This window comes from Pocillopora damicornis, chromosome 5, assembly GCF_964200805.1.
Source record: "Pocillopora damicornis chromosome 5, jaPocDami1.2, whole genome shotgun sequence".
Taxonomy (NCBI): domain Eukaryota; kingdom Metazoa; phylum Cnidaria; class Anthozoa; order Scleractinia; family Pocilloporidae; genus Pocillopora; species Pocillopora damicornis.
The window spans coordinates 3,840,353-3,861,055 of record NC_142674.1 but is presented as its reverse complement, the minus strand read 5'-3'; the positions used below and the strand labels follow the sequence as shown (position 1 = coordinate 3,861,055).

General features: G+C 39.2%; 2 long non-coding RNA genes and 1 pseudogene across 4 annotated transcripts; 2 read left to right on the top strand and 1 right to left on the bottom strand.

Annotated features, from left to right (window-relative positions):
* The first annotated feature begins 152 nt into the window (after nt 1–152).
* Nucleotides 153–2,055, top strand: LOC149044769 (uncharacterized). 2 transcript variants are annotated; one of them, XR_016186527.1, is made up of 4 exons: nt 153–262; nt 566–730; nt 934–1,074; nt 1,600–2,055. It is a non-coding gene; the product is annotated as an uncharacterized LOC149044769 (long non-coding RNA). The 2 variants fall into 2 exon arrangements; XR_016186526.1 differs by having other exon boundaries at nt 156–730.
* Nucleotides 2,056–3,156: 1,101 nt separating this feature from the next.
* On the top strand, nt 3,157–9,622 carry LOC149044768 (uncharacterized; annotated as a pseudogene). Its single transcript, XR_016186525.1, has 2 exons — nt 3,157–5,826; nt 6,199–9,622. The product of XR_016186525.1 is annotated as an uncharacterized LOC149044768 (transcript).
* A 404-nt stretch (nt 9,623–10,026) lies between these two features.
* On the bottom strand, nt 10,027–11,468 carry LOC149044767 (uncharacterized). The gene is made up of 2 exons (XR_016186528.1): nt 10,432–11,468; nt 10,027–10,075 (listed from the first exon to the last, which is right to left on the bottom strand). It is a non-coding gene; the product is annotated as an uncharacterized LOC149044767 (long non-coding RNA).
* Between the last annotated feature and the right edge of the window lie 9,235 nt (nt 11,469–20,703).

Here is a 20,703-nt window from a genome sequence, read left to right as displayed (position 1 = left end):
TTCTTTCCCAGTGAGCGTTTTTTTCTCTTACAGTATCTTTTTCTACCCATACGTTATACGTTTAGTTTGTGCAAGATGATCCATTGTATCTGAAATGTTGCACAGAAGTCGTAAAAATATGCAATAGAGCTCAATGAGACTCTACATGTTACATCATTTACTCATTCGTACAGGCTATCAAAGGTTTGCAGTGAAGACAGCCATGAAACCATTAATCGGTTAGAGCTCAAGCACGCCGTGGAGAAGAAAGTTTGTCTACATTGTAAGTTTTTACTCTTATCATAAGATACAGATATGTAGTACAGCATATCTCCTGCAGTAGAGGTTTTACAGCAAACAGTGACTACTGCTATACTAACCATCAGCAGATCCTTTAGGCTTTTTTTTTTTAGGGCGGGTTTTGGAGTACCTATACTCGTTCCTGTTCAGTTCCAAACTAGGAGATCATGAAATACATGTAATTCTATTGTCAGGAATTTTTTTGCAATTTTTTTATTGGCTATAGAAGTGTAGCAAGAAGTAGGTTATAGCAGACTATAATTGATGTTTTATTTATTCACACCAGGTACTGATGATACCCAACTGGTTAGTTCTCCAGATGGCAATGATAACCAGAGTGACTAGGAAGCGGATGATGAAGCATAGCTATTGCCATCACCCGCTGACACTTATGCAAATGGTGGTAAACTAGATGATTCAGAACATGGAGATATAGGGCAAATTACTCTGGGTAATTTTGAAGGTTTTCTCTTCAAAATTTTTGCTCTGCCAATTCTACTCCCATGTTATCACTCAGGCTCTCAGAATCATTTGAACATAGCTGTTGTCCATTTTGATTAATTATATATCCTTACACATCTAAAATTCGTTTTAAAGACCATGCAGTACGTTCGGATAACGTCTCTAGCTTACGATGTTGTTCCATATCACTAGATAAGAATGATCCGCGTGATTCAATCGTGACCGAAGCTGAAAGGCGACGACATCAGACAGGAGCAGAACGACAGGCGGGGAGTGGGTCTTTATTCACAAACAGAGATCATTCTGAGATGGAAATGGAATCCTTGTCTCATGGTACAGATAATGAGGAGATAAAGAGTAATCCCAGAGTTTCTTGCCCTGATTATTCCGAAAGATCTGTTTTAAACTCGGCTCAAGAATATCAAGAAAAAATAGACTTAGCATTATCTGTGATTATTTGAATTGAGCAAAAAATGCTAATCAAATGTGCCTGTACTTCTCGTAAAGCAACAAAATTTAGATCGTGGATTAATCAAGTAGCATTAAAGACGTAGCACAAGTTGATTATGTCCTAGATTTAGACAATCCATAGGACCTCTAAATGATGCAATTTACTTAAGAAGTTCCAGTAATAGTTGCTATGCAAAAATTCATCACCCGCAAAAGCTTTATCAGGCTGTAAGTGCTGTCCCAGATACTTTCAAATCCTGACGGTAAAACTCCTGAAAATGTCCACGATAAGAAATGGCATCTAACAGTGGAGTTGACAAAGAGAGCAAACTTATCTTGAATCGAAATTTCTCTCTCTAAGAGATTGTCGATTGCATCACAAACAGGAGGTAATTGCGTTTGTTTCAGACGCTGTTACAAATGGTGCATTACACCCAAACCAAGAAGGAGCTGACCGTGCAGAGGACCAATTTGTCACTTCTGCTATTATGACTGTGGTGGAGAGACTTCAAATGCTATCGAAATAAGCTCTGAAAGTGGAACAAACAGCAGTGCCGAACGCCAAAATCAAGAGCCCAAAGACAGTATGGCCGTAGTGCCCCCATGTGAAATCAATACAGGGACTTTGATGGGTCCCTATCTCCAGACAACAACAAAAAATACCTTTTGGAAACGGTGTTGTGATGAAACAGATCAAAAGGAAGAACAGGACGACCTTGAAAAGCCTCTGGGTAAGTAATTGTTTACGTTCATCAGAGTGATAGGCTTTAATCGGTCAAGCCACGTTTTCTTTGTTCTTTTGAATGAAATAATATTCTACTAGTAAGATTACAACCAAGAAGGAGCCGGCCCCTTGTCACTTCTGCTGTTACAACTATTGCTGGAGAGACTCCAAATTCCTCAGAAAGGGCTTCTGAAATTGGAAAAAACAGCAGTGCTTCACGCTACATCCAAGGGCCTGTATCCGGTATACCCAAAGTGCCCCCGTATGGACCACTCATCTTGGGACTCGTTTTTCATTGCCCACTCGACAAAATTCACTCGTGGAAGCTCTTTGCTTTTGGAAAAATCTTTGCTCATGGAAAAATAAAAAGCAGAAGAAAGTCCTTGATAAAAAAGAAAAAAGAGAAGTCCCTAAGAAGAGAGAAAGAGTACCATTCTGTCAAGGAAAGAAAAAAAAATTCTTCGTTAATGACTACTATTGGCCGAGCTTCACGCTGGAGCCCAGATTTCGAGCAAAGAAGTCGCGTCAAAACAAAATTTGTCATCAATAAAGTTAAAAATGAGGTTTCCTTTTATTTACACAAGTACTAGCCTTAATACAAAACATTAACAATCGCCTCGAATCGTAATTTTTCAGTTTAAGTTGTATGTCAATTCCTTGTCTTGCTTCTCGGCACATTTCCGGTTTTTCCAATTTAAGCGCGGTTTATCGGGTATATAGATTTGACCGACTTCCGTCAAATTTCGCCGAAACATTCTAGGAATGATGAAAAACGAAAGAGTATAGAGAAATTTTGATATTTGAAACATTTGTCTTGTGGTGTCCATTTTATGCAACACGCCTCGCAAATTTTTAGCTACTTCAACTTTAGATGCCGATATCTAGGCAAACGATCAGATTATCGAGAAAACCCTGTCACATTTTTGTGGATTGATGCCTTGTGATTCAGGCTGTGCAGCCGTTTTTCTTGTGCTGCGGCATCCGGTACCCGATAAATTCGTTAGAAGAACCCTCGGTCGTTTCACGCCATACTGACTCCTGACACTTCCTTAAAGGAAAGCTCGCTTAAATTATATTTTTTTTATCCTGAACTGCATTTATTAAGCTTTCTTCTGATGCATGTTTGCTAGGATTTTAGAGAAACTAGCGCGCGTACGATTTTTGCAGTAGTATGAAGTTGTAGATTTGGTAATTGTTTTTGACTGTTGGCTGATATTAGTATTTTTAACAAAGGCTTACAAGGCACGCCCACAAAAGACATGACCGCTGCAAAAGAATATACTGATGAGCAACTAAACTATTTCAAGATTTGTCACATCTCAACTGATATCCTAACCGAAGGTTTGCGAACAATTTTTAAACAAGAATGGGACATGCGTTTCGGAACGGCTCTTGGAGAATGGAAAGATGATCCTAGTAACGGGAAAGACTTTTACAATGTAGAGTCCCCGCGAAACCAAAGGAGGAACACGCATATGTTGTCGACCATGATTAAAGGAAATAGAGCGAAATGGGATTCTACCATGTTTTTTTACGCCATTCTCTACTCAGATTGCATGTTCAGACTAAACGCGGTGGTGAGAAGGAATGTCGACGATCTTAGGAAATTTCGCAATGAAGAATTTGCTCATATGCCACAAGGTCAACTTTCGGAGTTAGACTTTAAAATTGCTATTGGCAAAGTTTCTGCAGCATTCCAAGCACTAGGTCTTTCCACTATAGAGATTCAACAAATCACAAACCAAAAGACGTTTCCTACAGAAGAGTTAAGAGATGTCTTAGACAAAGTGAAACACTTAAAGAAAGACTTAATAGAAAAAGAAAACGAGGACCTTGCAGATCAGCTGAAGAAGATAGAGAGTCAACACGAGGATCTGGAAGATCTGCTGAAGGAAACTGGAAAACAACGAATTTGTCTTGAAGATCAGCTTAAGGAAACTGAAAAGCAACTACAGGTTCTTAAAAATGAGATTAAAGAAACAGTAGAAAAACGAATGGGCCTTGAGAATCTCTTACGGAAGAAAGAAAATGAGCTACAGGAAAGAGAAGAAAAACGCAGGACCCGTACAGGCCAGCTTAAGACAACAGAAGAACGACAAAGAAACCTTGAAGATAATGTGAGGGAAATGGAAGAGAAACGAAAGAGCTTTGAAGATCAGTTACAAGAGAAAGAAAAACAAATGAAGAGCTTTGAAGATCAGTTACAAGAGAAAGAAAAACAAATGAAGAGCTTTGAAGATCAGCTGAAGAAATCCGAATTTCAACGACAACTTCTTTCAGAACAACTACTGAATGACACCTCCCCGTTTTGCATTCTTCCTCCTAAACCTTCACACGACATAGCAAGTCGCGATGTTGAGGTTGCTGAAATCACAAAACATCTGCAGGAGCTTAAGCGAGCTGACGCGAGCAACTTAAGTATCTTGTTTATATCCGGGAATCCTGGCAGCGGTAAATCCCAACTGGCAGGTCTTGTTGCCAAGAGATTTTACGAGAAAGCCCAAGAAGATTCCTGCTCTCAAGTGTTTGTAATGACACTGAATGCCGAGACGCTGGGCACAATTTTGGATTCTTACTTCTCGTTCGCTCGACAAATGAAGTGCCCCGAAGATGTGATTACACAAATCCGTATCTCCAAAGATTTGAAGACAGAGGACAAGATTAACAGCATGATATCCTTAATCAGCTCAAAGATTAATCAGTACGAGTCCTGGCTTCTGTTGGCTGACAACGTGAAAAGCTTATCTGAAATGCATGTTCATTTACCCCAGCAAGAACATGGACAGTGGGGAAGGGGGTATCTGTTGATCACAACCCAAGATAGTACATGTATACCGTTAACAAGCACTTCCATTCGACACATCTCAGTAAGCAAGGGTATGCAGTCCGAAGAGGCGTCTTCTTTGTTAGCCCTGATTTCTGGTATCAGCGATAGTGAGATAGGAGAAGTAGTAGCTAGAGAACTCGAGTACCAACCTCTTGCTTTAGCAAGCGCAGCCACCTATGTGAAGCAACTTCGACAGAACAAACGTTTCTCAGCGTTTGGATGGAATGACTATCTGAGGAAAGTAGAGAAAGGGCAACGTGATGCAAGAAAGAGTTCACGAACAGAGACCAACCCAAATTAGATGAAATCGATGACAACAGCAACAACACTGGCCGTTAAAGAAGTGATGCAATCAGACAGAATCATAGCTCATGCATTAAATTTTCTCTCCCTCCTTTCGTCACAGCCCTTAGATGTGGATATCGTGGTGAATTATATCGTACGCATCGATGAAGGAATACAAGATGAAGAGATGATAATTATGAAACTCCGAAGATGTTCGCTAATTTTATCACATGAAGATGAGTTCGGTTTTCACATCCGGGTACATCAGGTTGTGCGCGATGTCGTTAAGTCTTTGATTAAGGGCTATCCAGAAAACCATCACGTGAAAATTATGAATAGCGCTATTGCGGCGTTTTACCAGTTCCTAAATGACGACTTACCGAAGGAATCGTCAGATTCAATTTTTCAAAGTTACGCCCTTGCCCTACATTTGAAATATTTTATTCTTAGTTTTGAAAACGTACTTCCGAAAGTTGCCCTTCTCCAAATCGTCCAACCTGAAATGGAAAAACTCGGCAAGATATGTGAGAACAATTGCCATTATCAGGCCGCAAAGATATTTTATAAATTTTCATTACAAGCTTTTCTCCAAAAGTTTGGACCTAAGCACACCAGTGTTGCATCCAGTTACAATAACTTGGGGTCTGTTCACGGACAAATGGGCGACTTTGAGAAGGCCAAGGAGTATCACGAACTTGCCCTAAGTATTAGACACAAAATGCTTGGACCTGAGAATGTACAAGTGGCAACTAGTTACAACAACTTGGGGTATGTTCACGAACAACTGGGCAACTTCCAAGCGAAATATTCGTAAATCATCCGCACATAGAAGATGGGGGCACTGGATAACATCAAATTTTGTAGCGGACGCTTGGAATGCCTTACCCCTTTCCCTAAGAGATGTGCCCACCTTAAGTCAATTTAAGCGTGGTATCAAGAAAGCTTTATTTTAATTTTTTAATGCAGCACTAGCTTAATTAAATTAGTGTTAATTTTTTAATATAATGTATGTTTTTCTGTTTTATTTTTCGATTGTATTTATATTTACATTTTTACGTAATTATATTGATTTGTAGTTACCTTTAGAGGACCCTTCTGTAAACCACTCTTTCTGTGATGTTGGCATCCTCAATAAAGATTAACTATTATTATTATTATTATTAACTTTGAGAAGGCCAGGGAGTTTTACGAACTTGCCCTGAGTATTAAACAGAAAACGTTTGGACCTGAGAATGTACAAGTGGCAACTAGTTACGATATCTTGGGTCTGGTGCACCACAATCTGGGCGACTTTGAAAAGGCCAAGGAGTATCACGAACTTGCCCTGAGTATTACAAAGAAAAAGCTTGGACCTGAGAATGTACAAGTGGCAACTAGTTACTACATCTTGGGTCTGGTGCACCACAAACTGGGCGACTTTGAGGAGGCCAAAGAGTATCACGAACTTGCCCTGAGCATTAGACAGAAAAAGCTTGGACCTGAGAATGTACAAGTGGCAACCAGTTACAGTTACTTGGGGTATTTTCATGAACAACTGGGCGACTTTGAGAAGGCCAAGGAGTATCACGAACTTGCCCTGAGTATTAGAAAAAAAAAGCTTGGACCTGAGAATGTACAAGTGGCATCTAGTTATATTAACTTGGGTCTGGTGCACTACAAACTGGGCGAGTTTGAGAAGGCCAAGGAGTATCACGAACTTGCCCTGAGTATTACACAGAAAAAGCTTGGACCTGAGAATGTACAAGTGGCGACTAGTTACATTAACTTGGGTCTGGTGCACTACAAACTAGGCGACTTTGAGAAGGCCAAGGTGAATCACGAACTTGCCCTGAGTATAAGACAGAAAAAGCTTGGACCTGAGAGTGTACAAGTGGCAACTTGTTACAGTAACTTGGGGTATGTTTACGAACAACTGGGCGCCTTTGAGATGGCTAAGGTGTATCACGAACTTGCCCTGACTATTAGGCAGAAAAAGCTTGGACCTGAGAATGTACAAGTGGCAACTAGTTACATTGACTTGGGTCTGGTGTACTACAAACTGGGCGACTTTGAGAAGGCCAAGGAGTATCACGAACTTGCCCTGAATATTAGACGGAAAAAGCTTGGACCTGAGAGTGTACAAGTGGCAACTTGTTACAATAACTTGGGGTCTGTTTACGAACAACTGGGCGCCTTTGAGATGGCTAAGGTGTATCACGAACTTGCCCTGACTATTAGACAGAAAGAGCTTGGACCTGAGAATGTACAAGTGGCAACCAGTTACAATAACTTGGGTCTGGTGCACCACAAACTGGGCGACTTTGAGAAGGCCAAGGAGTATCATGATTTTGCCCTGAGAATTACACAGAAAAAGCTTGTACCTGAGAGTGTACAAGTGGCAACTACGAACTATAACTTGGGGTCTGTTCACGAACAACTGGACAACTTTAAGAATGCCAAGAAGTATCACAAACCTTCCCTAAGTATTAGACAAAAATTGCTTGTACCTGAGAGTGTACAAGTGGTAACTAGTTACAATGACTCGGGTCTGGTGCACCACAATCTGGGCGACTTTGAGAAGGCAGAAGAATATCTCTAACTTTCCCTGAGCATTAGACAGAAAAAGTTTGGACCTGAGAATGCAGAAGTGGCAACAAGTTACAATAACTTGAGGTATATTCACGAACAACTGGGCGACTTTGAGAAGGCCTAGGAGTATCACGAACTTGCCCTGAGCATTAGACAGAAAAAGGTAGGACCTGTGCGTGTTCATGATGCGTCTTTACAAACTACCTTAAGTCTGGTGAGGTCTGTCTATTCGGCTCAGGACATTTTATTGCAAGCCAAGGAGTGTCATGATCCTGCCCTTAACTATAGTTCCCGGAAACGTGCAGGTGAAGATCGTCTTGCTCCAGTTGTAAACGGTGGGAGCGATGGCTTGAGTCAAAGCTCGTTTGAAAGTAGCGTCGAATCCTCCAAAAAGCGAAAGGCGAAAAAGGAGTGAGAAATAAGAGGACAGAAATCGTTAGAATTAGTTACAAGTTTCTTGAATTGCTGAGATTCTCAGACGAGACAATGAAAGGAATTATTTCGTAACATAACCGGAACACTTGTATACAAGTTATAAGATTAAATTTTGAATTAGTATGGTTCGTAACAGCCCGTGTTCAGTATGTTTCTTGACATCAAAACTCTCCGACCAAGTGGAATAGACATGTTCGTGGTTTTTATTGTTTCGGTTGGCTGTTTTTTCTTTTTTTACATGTTTCTACCAAATTTTTTCAAGACAATCTCGAAAAACAAACTTTAGACCGATTTCTGTTTTGATCATTTTCTTGTTTTTATTTTGTTTTGCTTGATTGATTTTTTTAAAGGGGGGTTTTCTAATAGCCTTGGCTTTCTGTAGTCGACCCATTTTCCTGTGGCTCTTTTTCAAACATACGGAACGTGGGCTATCAAAAAATCAGTCAAGATAACTTGATAATTTTAGTTGTTTCCTTAACGGCGACCATTGATTCCTTGAAAAGCCTTAGGCAAAGGCTTAAAATAATGTAAACCGTCAATATTTCACACAGCTTTCAAGAGTTAGTCGAAATTGCATATACTCGTACTTAAATAACTAAATCAAATAGCAACAATATCATTGATTAAGTAGGTACGCGTCTTACGAGACTTAATATTTCTTGTGTTTGAGTCAGTAAATTCTTTATCAAACAACAGGCAATTGCTACGTGGCAATTTGGTTCTTGTTGTTATCTTAGATAGGTTTGCTATTAAAAAATGTAAAAGCCAATAGTATTTCAGCTTTTCAATTAACGAGTACGAAGTGCACTTATTATGTTTGGAAACTGTTCCTTTGACGATGCTGTCGTAGCCTTAATTCATTTAGTATCTAAATATCCTACGTGTTTAATTTTATCTAGCCGTTTTTCCACTCATATTACAGGCGTGCAGCTGAGAGGATATCCTTAAGATAATTTTACTAGTTCTTATTAATCGAATAGGTTGTCTACCTGTTACTTTACTTGGACATTTTATTCTCGAATTAAGTAACAAGTGTATAACAAGATTTTATTTCCCTTTTTCTAGCTTTTCTTCGTGTTCATTTCTAATTTCAAGTTTTGACTATTATTGTGAACACTTTCAAATTTGCTACTTCGTTCTTTTGACTTGAGCGCATTTCGCTCGTATGTTGTGCTAAGAAATGCTGTGTTCAAATGATAAATGCTTCAGATGTAAAGGAACGCATAAAAGCTAGTACATTAAGTAGCTTTTTTGATTTTTGACTTCATCGATAATCATAAAAATTACAATTTCTTCGATTGTGATTGGTTTAAAAAACTCCTTTTTTACACTAATTCACTTGCCAAGTTGTTATAGGGCAGTTTATTATCGGACAGTTCAGTAAGCCAATCACATTCAAAGTTGTATTTTAAATTAACCAATCACATTCAAAGTTGTAGTTTAAATCAAACAATCAGTCTTTTTTGCAAATTTTCCCCTTCTTTCGTAACTTGGCTATTCTTATTTTCTCGGAAATTTTAATTTTTAGGATTAATTGATTAACTACCATAACCTATTACGAGATATTCCAAGTAAATTATTGTTGGAATCAAGTGCTGACTATTTTAAAAGTTATTGTCTCCTTGAGCTCCGCAAGAGCGCCATTGAGGTTGCTGTCCATATCCCGCCGAGCTATTTTCCCCCGATTTAATAGCGTTCCTGCCAAAGAAGCTGAAAAGATGGTGCAGCCAGAAAACCTATTGTCACAGTGGTTAATGAATTTAGTGTCAACCTAGAAAGTCGTGGAGTTTTTCCTCCGGATTTTCCCAGAATAATCAACAACGAAGAAATGCCCCAATCCAATGACCGCGTTCACCGTGAAGGCAACTTTTTGATAAAAGGGTGTGACGCTTGCGACGAAAGAGGAAACTTCGAGGGGTGTCGCTATGCGTGTTTTCTAAGTGTCGCTGATGTGGGACTATTTTACCGGTCGTAATGAAACCACGAAAACCAGGATGACTATCAACGGTGTTTATTTAGATCACGGTCACGATCACGATCGTAAACTGAAATTGCAATAATATTATAACGAAAGCATGAATGAAACGCTTTACGTGCCTATGTCGATAACGCGATTAAAATAACAACAATCAACGTGAATTAACATAAACAAATCATAAAAGGCTAAATTAAAACTAATCGAGATTCAAAGATCGGCTACACAATGACCATTTGCGGCTGATTAACAGCCCAAAGACTAAAATGTGGGCGTTACTTTGTGAGAGTCTAGTTATTTCAAAATACTCCTTGATTTCAAGATAATTAGTTGTACTGTTGTACAACACAGTACGTACGTGCGCTATCGCCCAAGGTGAAAAACTAAACTTAAACATATTGAAATAAAACTAACAAAATCACTTACATATCGGTCCCGCTTGTGCCAAAGGTTTGGAACGAAAGACGAAGTTATTGCTGTTCAAGGTGAAATCTTACGAAACTCTGGCTTATAGGGACGCTAAGTTAGCTTTTATATGCGCGTGGTGACGCTAAAACATCCGATTACAAACCAATAGGGAAAAAGATAAAACATTGTAACTAAGATCGTAACTAGGCACGCAAGTTAAAGTAATTGACAATTGATCTAAACAAAAAAAAAGGCTGTTCTTTGTTCGATATCCTTAACAAAGGATGTGAAAAACATCTACAAAGTCTTGTAAAAAGTCCTGCAAAGTCATGGAATTTTTTCTGATCGGAAATAATACAAACTCCTTTGTTTCTTGGTTCCTTAGTTCGGAAGAAGTTTGACCCAACATTCGTAACGACCCAGCAGGGTTCAAGTTTAAACACTAGATTCCAGAAAGGCCAGATTCAAGAAAGTACTTGGAAATCGGTTGAATTTTTTATGATGTTCAATAGCCTACAGTGTGGGCGTCTTATTAGAGCGAGCTAACGTTATAAGCTCCATGTTTGATTTAGAGTTAGAGCGGACGGTACTGGTAGGGGGTGAGGGAAGGGGCCCCTATCCCAGCCCCTCTTCTCACTTTTGGCCGTCAACCGCCCCCTTGGTACAAATTTCATTCTCTCCCCAGCCTTCCGCTGCCATCAAAATCAAAGATGGCGATCATAATTTTCGTTAAGAAAATACTGAGCACTCGCTCGTCAAAATCACGCCTGCTCTGCAGGCTAGATGTTCAGTGGAACCCCGTGTGTTTGCACTGTTTAGGGAAACTTGCAATAGCACTAGAAACGAGTGAGCTGTCTAATGCTCAGAGGCATAGTGCAAATTGAGTGTTGCGGACCTTTCGAGGCAGTTCTGTGAATATGGTTCAAAAGGTAACTTTCGATTTGGATCCATTTTGTTAATTTCTGTTTAAGAAAGAAGGAAGGATTACGGTTATATGCCCCTGAGGTAATCCCTTTAAAGTTTCTTAAATCGCTTATTCCCATTGGAGGATATCTCAGTGAGGATTCAGAAATAACGATTAAAGAGTTAGGTGGACAAAGGCAGTGCACTCAGATATATTCCTTACTGACATCATTGAATGTTTAGCTTAATCTGACTTAAATTCAATTGAGATGAATCTCAAAGACCTACCTGATGCTCTACCCGCTCCCCCACCTCCCCCCACCTCCCCCCTTTCCGATAGAAACGACCACGAAACGCGCGCACGCATTCTCTGAGAAAAGTATGCAGGTGTCAGGCAAGGGTGTAGTTTTTATAGTCAGTTTAATTTAAAAGGATAATAAACTTGCTTTTACAACAGTCGTCTCAGCCATAATAAGGGCTGAGAAAAATGAATAATTACAAAAACTAAACTTTTCACAAATTCATATTCCCAGTTGCTAGTATTGTGTAACTAATGTGGAAAATACAGAGATAGAAAAAGTCTTGTTGGCGGTAGTTTCCATTGGCGATCGTGGAAACCTTTACCACCGTTCGGTTTACTCGCCTGTTGTTTGTTTAAGTGTTCTTTTCTATACAGGATTTCTACAGGTCATCATTGAGTGACCTTACCTTGAGGCGTAAAAACCTGAAAAAGCTACCGGTCTCGATGAGATTCCTGTCAGGCTCCTCAAAGAGACCGCTCCTGTCATCGCTCCGTCAAATCATGTATAACCAACTTGCTCGAATCGCTGGACACAATCGGCTCAATTTTGGATAGGGGAGGTCAGATAGACTCTGTTTACCTCGACATGTCTAAGGCGTTCGACAAAGTCAGACACGACCTTTTATTGCACAGGCTCCAAGAAGCGGCTTTCGGCGGAAACTTACTAAGATGGTTTAGTTCCCACCTCATAGGCCGACGGTGGTGCATTTTCACGTGAGCTACCAGTCACTTCCGGGGTTCCGCAAGGGTCCATTTTGGGACCAGCGTTATTCCTTATTTATGTGAACAGTCTCCCGAGTGCCGTAAGAAACAGCAAGGTAATGATGTACGAGGACGATACAAAAATCTATAAAGAGATAAAGTCCAGGGACGATTGTGCCTCTCTCCAGGAGGACCTTAGTAGCCTCTCTGCGTGATCTGCTGACTCCGGACTGTCTTTCGACGAGACCAAATGCAAGGTCCAAACCATTACAAGGAAACGACGTCCAATCTCCGCAAGCTACCAGATTACTGGCTGCATCATAAGTCTACAGCGTCAGAGCGTGATCTGGGCTTGTCTGTATCCAGTGACCTGACCTGGAACAACCAAGTTTACGAGCTAAGCTGCCCATGCAAAGAAGCTCTTGGGATACATCCAAAGGAATGCTAAATTCACCATCAACTCATTTACATCTGTGAGGCGCACTCTATACGTCGGCCTGGTGCGCCCCCATATTGGTTATGCCACCCAAGTGTGGGCTCCTTAATCCATTGAACTAATTTCCAAGTTAGAGTCCATCCAAAGACGTGCCACAAAGTTCATCTTACGTTTATCATTCTCAACATCTATAGATTATAGGACACGACTCCAATCGCTGAAACTTCTATCCATCACGTATTGGCACGAAGTCTTGGACATGATATTCTTCTACAAGGCTACGCATAACCTTGTCTCTTTGAATAGTTCTGTATTACCTGTAAAGCGTGTTGCAAGAACCACGCGCTACACTAACACATGTCATCAAATTTGTTCCTAAAAAATGCAAAACTACTACTTATCAAAATTCCTTTTTCATCAGAGCTTGTCGGATTTGGAACACCTCAGCCAGTATCATTAACATTGAAGCCCAAACTCTGAACTCATGTAAGACCGTACTGTTTAACTACGATTTGGCCAGTTTACTTATCTCTTACGATTTGAATAATCCCAAGACCTTTAAGTCTATTTGTTTAAAATGTAATACTGTCCGTCCACTAAATTCTAAGATTACTAGCTGCATATAGATTGATAGCTCCTTTCCTCCTCTCTTCTCGTCTTATTTTCATTTATATTCTGGGCCCGCTGTAATTGGCTACGCTGTTGCGGTGTCCCTCCATTTTTTGACGTTTTTTGTCATTTTGTTTTAATCTATTTATTTTGATTGTTTTTGTATGGTGAAGTTGATTAATAGTCTTGTACATTAATCGGTTTATAGTTATAAATCAAAGAGGCCCTTTCTTCCTCCTAACTGGAGAATCGATGAGTGCTGAAGCTTACTGCCAACAACAGAGAAGAATTACTCTCATTACAATAATTGTTGTTATAATTAACCTTTTCCCTCCCTAGATTTTATTATTATATAGTAATTCGTCTTGCTGTTTGCCATACGATTCTTATGATACTAGTTTAGGGAATTTGGTATTGAATCAACTAATCATCCTCTAATTGATATTTCCTTTGTTCTCGTCTCTTGTCTGCTTGATACTGTATTGGTAGTGTAAGGAGAAATTCTGTCCTGGTCACCAAAGGGAGTTAAAGGGTTAATGAATAACGTATCTTTTTCCCTTATACTACATGCTCAGAATAGAAAATGTTTAGATCGCAACACTCTCATAAGTTCACTGCTGTTACCAGGATCACTCAAACAAAACAAACTGATCACACTATGGGAAATAAACAATGATTCCAACTCAATTCAATTGGAGGCAAAACAAGCAAAATATATCAAACAGTTCAAATGTTGTTCATCGCTGGTTGTGACATGTTGTGTGACATGTTATTTCGACTCTGATCCCCCGCGTAGTAGGAAAGCGTTTTTTCGTCTCGAATCATGTGCTTTGAATAGAAGAGATCATGGCCTGAGTTTCTGTTATTTTTTCTAGTCCCGTCTCTGCATTTTGATCCACTCATTTTGTGTAATTTGATTACTGAGATTTTTCTTTGATCGGCAGATCATTACAATAATAGTTGCACTGAAATATCCTTACAAAAATTATCTTCCTTCAGTTATGGCTATTTTCTGATGAGGGAGAGGAACTAAAATATATTTTCAAGTTCACCTTTTTGAATTTGGAAAATTTGCGAAATACTGGCCCAACAGAACATCTTCTAGGGAGTGATTAGTGTCCAGATCTCTGCGCCTTTCAAACTGTGATTTAGCAGGGTGCCAGTGGAAAATGTAGACTGGATAACCCTTACCTGTAAAAAAGCAATTGAACTCTTGCCATCCCTTCTGAGCAAGCTCTTTAAGAGGGAAGTCAACGTCTTTCGTGAAGATTTACCAAAAGCAAATGATAAAGGAATTCTTCCAATTTATTTTTTTCAATTTGCACAAATAATCACAAGTAAGAAATTATTTAAAACTGAACATTTTTTGGAAGAATCGTAACTAGAAAAGAATTAACTAATGTAGCGAGGAAGCCAAATAGAAGCCAAACAAAGCTCATAATATTTGGGTTTTTTTTTTAGGGTTCCTTAAACTTTTGATTCTTATGTTCCATAGGTGAAATAGATTCAACCCCCTTTCGATCTTTGCCAGTTGAAACGATTCTAAAAAAAGGCATTCAGACGTCTGTACTTGCCATAATTCTGGCGCGAAAGAACAGAGTAGTATGGGTTAATGTATAATCTGAAACAAGTTAGGGCGTGAAGACTTAATAACCCTTTACATCTTATCATTAGTATGCATATTCTCCTCACTGTTCTCTATACATTTCTTCAGGTGCTGTCAGGGAGAATTTGTTTGACAATCAAGGGCTTCTTTAGTTGGTGATCATTTCGTTTATTCTCGTCACCTCAATGTTTGATTCAGCGGTTATACTGTAATGAGAAATTAGATGCTAGTCACTCTTAGGGGGTTAGATTTAGTGTTAAATCACAAGGCTAAGGGTGACTCTCTCCCTGTTTACGTGGGTGTTGTTCTTTAGCATGAGGGTCCTGTAATGATGCTAAAACTTCTTGATCGTGTTTTTCTTTCTTTTTATTGTCCTTATTTTCGCATCAACAAAATCACCAACACCAAAAAAACTTGTACGAAAGATCTCTAAATTATCAATATGATAATTTTTTAGGCTCAGGGACCGGTTGTTATTTATCGTCGGGGGGAGGGGAGGGGGGAAGGATCAGAGGATTTTGGTTGTGTCATGATGAAATTTACCTTATTTCCTAATAAGGTTCTGAAATATTCTATGATCCTTCTTATTGGCAATTATTGGGCAGTCAATTTTCTATAGTTCCCCATTGTGCTATGTTGCAATCGGCAACGACTGATCCCCGTTCCGTACCCCCTGAAAACCATGTGATCTATTCCAAAATGGGATGGCTATATTATAGCTATTGGCTACATTATCGTTAATATAAATAATGAAACAGATGTACCACCAACTTCTTGGAAGAATTAATTTCAGGCTGACATTTTTTGCATCGACTTCGCTGAAAAATTCCTCCAGTTTGTAAAAACATTTGTTACGCTTTGTAATAAAAAAGCTGTCACACTTTGTGAGAGTTTCAGAGTTGGGTTAATCGTTAGCCGTAACACGGTCTTAAAATTTAAACGTTAGGCGTAAAAATTGATACATTTTAACCGTAAATCGTAAGAAAAGTTAACCGTAAAAATTTTTCCTCTCTTAGATTGTATCATTTTGGGACATTATTGGATAACCGTTAGTCTTAAAAATGCCTTAATAATTTTAATCATTACCGTAAAACCTATCACCCAATTGGGCGGTTTCTGTAATTAACTTGGTACAGATGGTCGGAGAGAGTAAGTAAGTTTCTGAAGAAACTCTGGTCCTGCGTCGGTGAGAGAAAATAACAGGGTAATTTAGCATTATCGACTCCGTTGATAATGCAAATTGACCGCCGTAAAGAGTTTAAAAGCTTTTGAACTCTTCACTGTGGCCAGTTTACGTTATCAGCGAATCCGATAATACTAAATTACTGTGGAAGTTAATGCATTTGGTTTTGAAATTTTACCTCAATTGCAAGCTCTAATATCTGTTTCCCAACTCGTGTGTCTGGTGTAATAACCTATGACCTCCAGGATATATGGCACCAAAATACGTAAAAGTCATGAAAGAGGGAAAGGAAGCGAAAATTAAATACGTTGAGAATCAAGAAAAATTGAAATGTATGGTGAGAGGTGGCCCGGTGGCTGGGGGGGGGGGGGGGGTTTGAGGGGGTGGGGCACTACAGGTTTGTAGCGAAGGTTTTTCGCAGTGGGGTATCCCAGGTATGAATTTCCGTGTGTCTCACGTGAAGCGGGTCTATACTGTGCATCACTGGACTGATATTTAAGAACTGACAGGGACCAGTATCTGGAGAAAAGTTGCGTCACATTTTAGAAAATGTGATTTTGCAAAACGCTGATTTTATAGACCTTAATAAACTATAATAATGAAAACCCTAATTTCCTCATAAAGTGGTGTAAGCGGACCTTTCCCCCCCCTCCTTTTTCTTAATTTCGCCTACGCCCCTGAAAAAGGGAGAGCGAACAATGATGGGAGAAAAAAGCATGGAACAGGAGATGAAAATAAAAGAGAGAAGCGTAAACCTGATTCAGGAAAAGATAACAATAGTAAGGGTTTCCTTCCAATCTTGCGATCATTCTGATGACCGGCAATGTAAAAGCTTACTTTACAATTATCTTTGTTTTTCATTGAAACAATTACTTCTGGTAACGCTTAATTCCATTCTAACTGTGCTCACCTTAAAGAAGTCAAAATAAAGTTTATATAACCTCCGAGCAGGCGAGAAGTAGCACTTATAATTAGTTCCAGACCCCGGACAAACCTCACCCATATTTGTCTCAAATCTTCCCAGGGGCGGAGAAACGCGCCTCTTGCAACGCTTCGATGGTAATGAGGGGCTGCTCGAAATCTAAAATTTTCAGAAGAAGGTTAAGGCACAGATATGACAATGTGTGTTCTCTGACTTACAGGAAATGAAGAGGGAGACTTACTATAATCTTTGCATATCTTGCCCACAAGGTTTTTGAAAATAATTTGACTAGCAGGGTGAAATTATTTATTGTTTTATGTACCATTCATCAACAATGAAAGGGAAAAAGACTCTCTTAGCCGGACAGTGTTTTTTTTTCTTGCAGGTGGTGCCTCATTCACATCAAATTACAGTGCGGAAGCAAGAAAAGAAGACACTCTTAGGCACTCAGTGGATCATTACACATCTGCTCAAGGTCTGCATTTGGAATTTACAATCTGTAAATTAGAACTATACTGAAGGGGCTTTACCGAAAGAAACAAAGTATATCATGTCAGATTATTTTTCTAAATTACTTTTCTTCCCAAAAATTTATTATAACTGGGAGTAGTCCAGATCCAGGATTAAACAAGAATGGAAGCAAAAAGCTTAGAGCTGGAGATGACACAAGTAAGAGGGAGAAGTGTAAATCGGATTCAATATGCAAACCTGGAAGTGGATAATCTCTGCAGGCCTGTCTAACAGGTAAGCCATTCTTCGACGAAGACAAAGAAACACCCCCCCCCCCCTTTCATTCCATTTGTCGTGACGCTTAATGCAGAAAATTCAAAAACAGTTTTGGAATCGCATGTCTCTTTCGCTCTACATTGTAGAAGTCCAAATTATTCAGTTACAAACGCTCATAACTCCAAAGATCTGAGCGCAGACAAGAAAACTAAAAGTCTCAAGACGCTAATAAGCGCAAAAATTGGGCTTCACACGTCGTGGTTGCTGATAATGTCATTAGATTGTCTCATGTACATGCTTATCAATCAGGTCCCGGAAACCAACAATGGGTAGGGGCCAGTTGCTGATAACAACACAGGACACCACGTATATTCCTTTGACAGGCTCCTCCATTCAGCACGTATCAGTAAGCGAAGGGATGCTTCCTAATCATGCCAGCTCTTCTTTAAGGCTCCTGTCTGGTGTCATTAATGACGAGACGGGAAAAGAAATTGCACGGTCTTTGGACTACCAGCCGCTTGCTTTGGCCAGCGCAGCCATCTATGTAAGACAGGTACCAAAAGGTAAAATAGCTGCAAATTTCGGCAGAAAACCTGATGCGGATCATCCCAAAGGGCAACACCCTTAATAATAACTTTTTGTTTAATTCGCAAGCCAGGCTTGTTAAGTGTAGTCCATTAAATCGATATTGGGAATTTTAACATAGCGAACATTAGAAAACTTATAGCATCTTCGCAAGGATTTAGTTCAGCAGCATTTAAGATTGCCTCATAATGATTTAGAGAATTTGAGGAAAAGAGTTAATCGCGCCTGTAAGTCGCCTATAAGGCAATTTTTCAGCCCTTAACAGAGTAGAGCCAATGTACGTAATGACGTGCTACTGTGTCACAGCTATCTAAGCTTGTAACGTAGTTGCATTAATTACATGATAAGGAAACGTCACGCGTGATCGTTGAAAAAGTTATCTGTAAATGTTTTCGATGAATTTTAGAACTTTTCGTAGGATGGTTTCTCTGAAACCAAAGAAGATCAAGTTTTAGCTTTTTCTTATCTCTACTTTGACTTTGAATTTGAGTCCTGAATTTAAGTATGAAACATTACTCAGTGCCATTATCTGCATAACGTGGAAACATCAAACTGTCCCCTGCAGCACCACAGAAACCGTTACCCGCTTCATACGCCTTTTTCATGCTGTTCTGGCTTTTATGAATGAATCCAGCTATGTAGTTGTTACTTTTATAACAGGTGATCATATAGCACTGCAAAGGGATTTTTCGTTTGCATTTTCTCTCATTATGTTTTAGTCATATTGAGATAAAACCCAACAAAAGCCTAACTCTTATGGCAATCCTCTACACAAGAAATTAAAACCAAAGTTAACTTTTAATCCTAGATAAACATTTTACCCCATTTTGAATAGTAGTTAAAATCAAAGGGAACATGCCCAGAGTCACATTTCTGGACTTACAATTTCATATAACTAACTGCTATAAAAAGCTAATTACAAACTATTTACGAATGTATGAATAACAATAAGATAAAATTGAAGAGGCATCTGTTTACAAAACAGCGTTTATGACGTTCAGTTCTGACATGAGTATAACCCGGCTCTGAGGTAAATCAGATACACTGTGATAAGCTACTTGTTAACCTTACTTGCTCAAGGCCTACTGGGGAAAAATTGGCCATCAATCACTTTTGTGTGGGCCTCACTGCCCTTTGGCCATAATTCTGCAACATTGGGCCATTTCAGCTCTCACACTTAATAAGAAATTATGGTAAGGATCATCCAAGTTTGATGTCTTAAAATTTAGGTAATCCTTCCACAATTTATCATCTCAGGTCATGAATGAGATGTAGAATCTGCATACAGTTTGAGATCTTTTATAACAATCTTCTTAGTCTGATGTTTTTATCAAAAGAAAGTAGCCTGAAGCCAACTCTAGTTTCATATGAGTGGTGTCTTCTCCCTGTTTCAACTGAATGAAAACTTTAAAATTAAACTACATGGATAACTGTTAAGGCAACCTTATTGCTCTGCCAATGGTATGCTATATGGTCATTCATTCAGGCCAAGTAGCATTTCAGTACAAAATATATTTGTATTATTTTGAAGCTTGGATTTATAGATTCTTTAAAAAACGGTTTTCCAATCAAACAAAATGCACATGCCTTGGGCATATAAGTTCTGAATAAGGATTTCTCTGAGGACTTTGTCATAAACCTTTATCTCTTATGACCCTCTCCTGAGTACTCCCTTCCCCCCACCCCACCCCAGTGGAGGAAAATTATATCAGGGCATTCATTGGGTGGAGAAGGGTATATAATCCATGTCAAGGTATCATATAGGCATCAACATATCCCATAATATTCACGCTTATTTGACGATTAAGTGCACCCCATAAATAGATACTCCCTGTAAGCTCTTAACCCTTTAACTCCCAAAAGTGATTAACATGGAACTTCTCCCTAAAATATCTGAACATTTTTTAGCAAACATGGATGAGAATGTCCAAACTTATCAGGTTGAATTTTTAGCCTTGATCTGGCACCAAATTCTCATGACTAATTTACAAGGAAATCTAGCAGTTGAAGGGGAGAATTAACAATCAGATCTTGGGAGTTAAAGGGTTAAAAAAAAAACCCTTGTTTATCTTGAACTCGCATTACTCAGAACCCCCTGGTAACTCGAAAAAAATCCGTTTTCCCTTCACCACATTATTCCAGTTATTTACTATCAGTTAACTTGAACCCCGTCTAAGTCGAACCAGTTCTGGTTTCCCTCGGGAGTTAGAGTCAGCGGTTCTAGTGTATTATCATTCTTAATACATTCTGTTCACCAGATATGACACACTCTTTTACCTTGTTTTTGACCGCTGGTCAAAGTAGCATATTCGGTGGC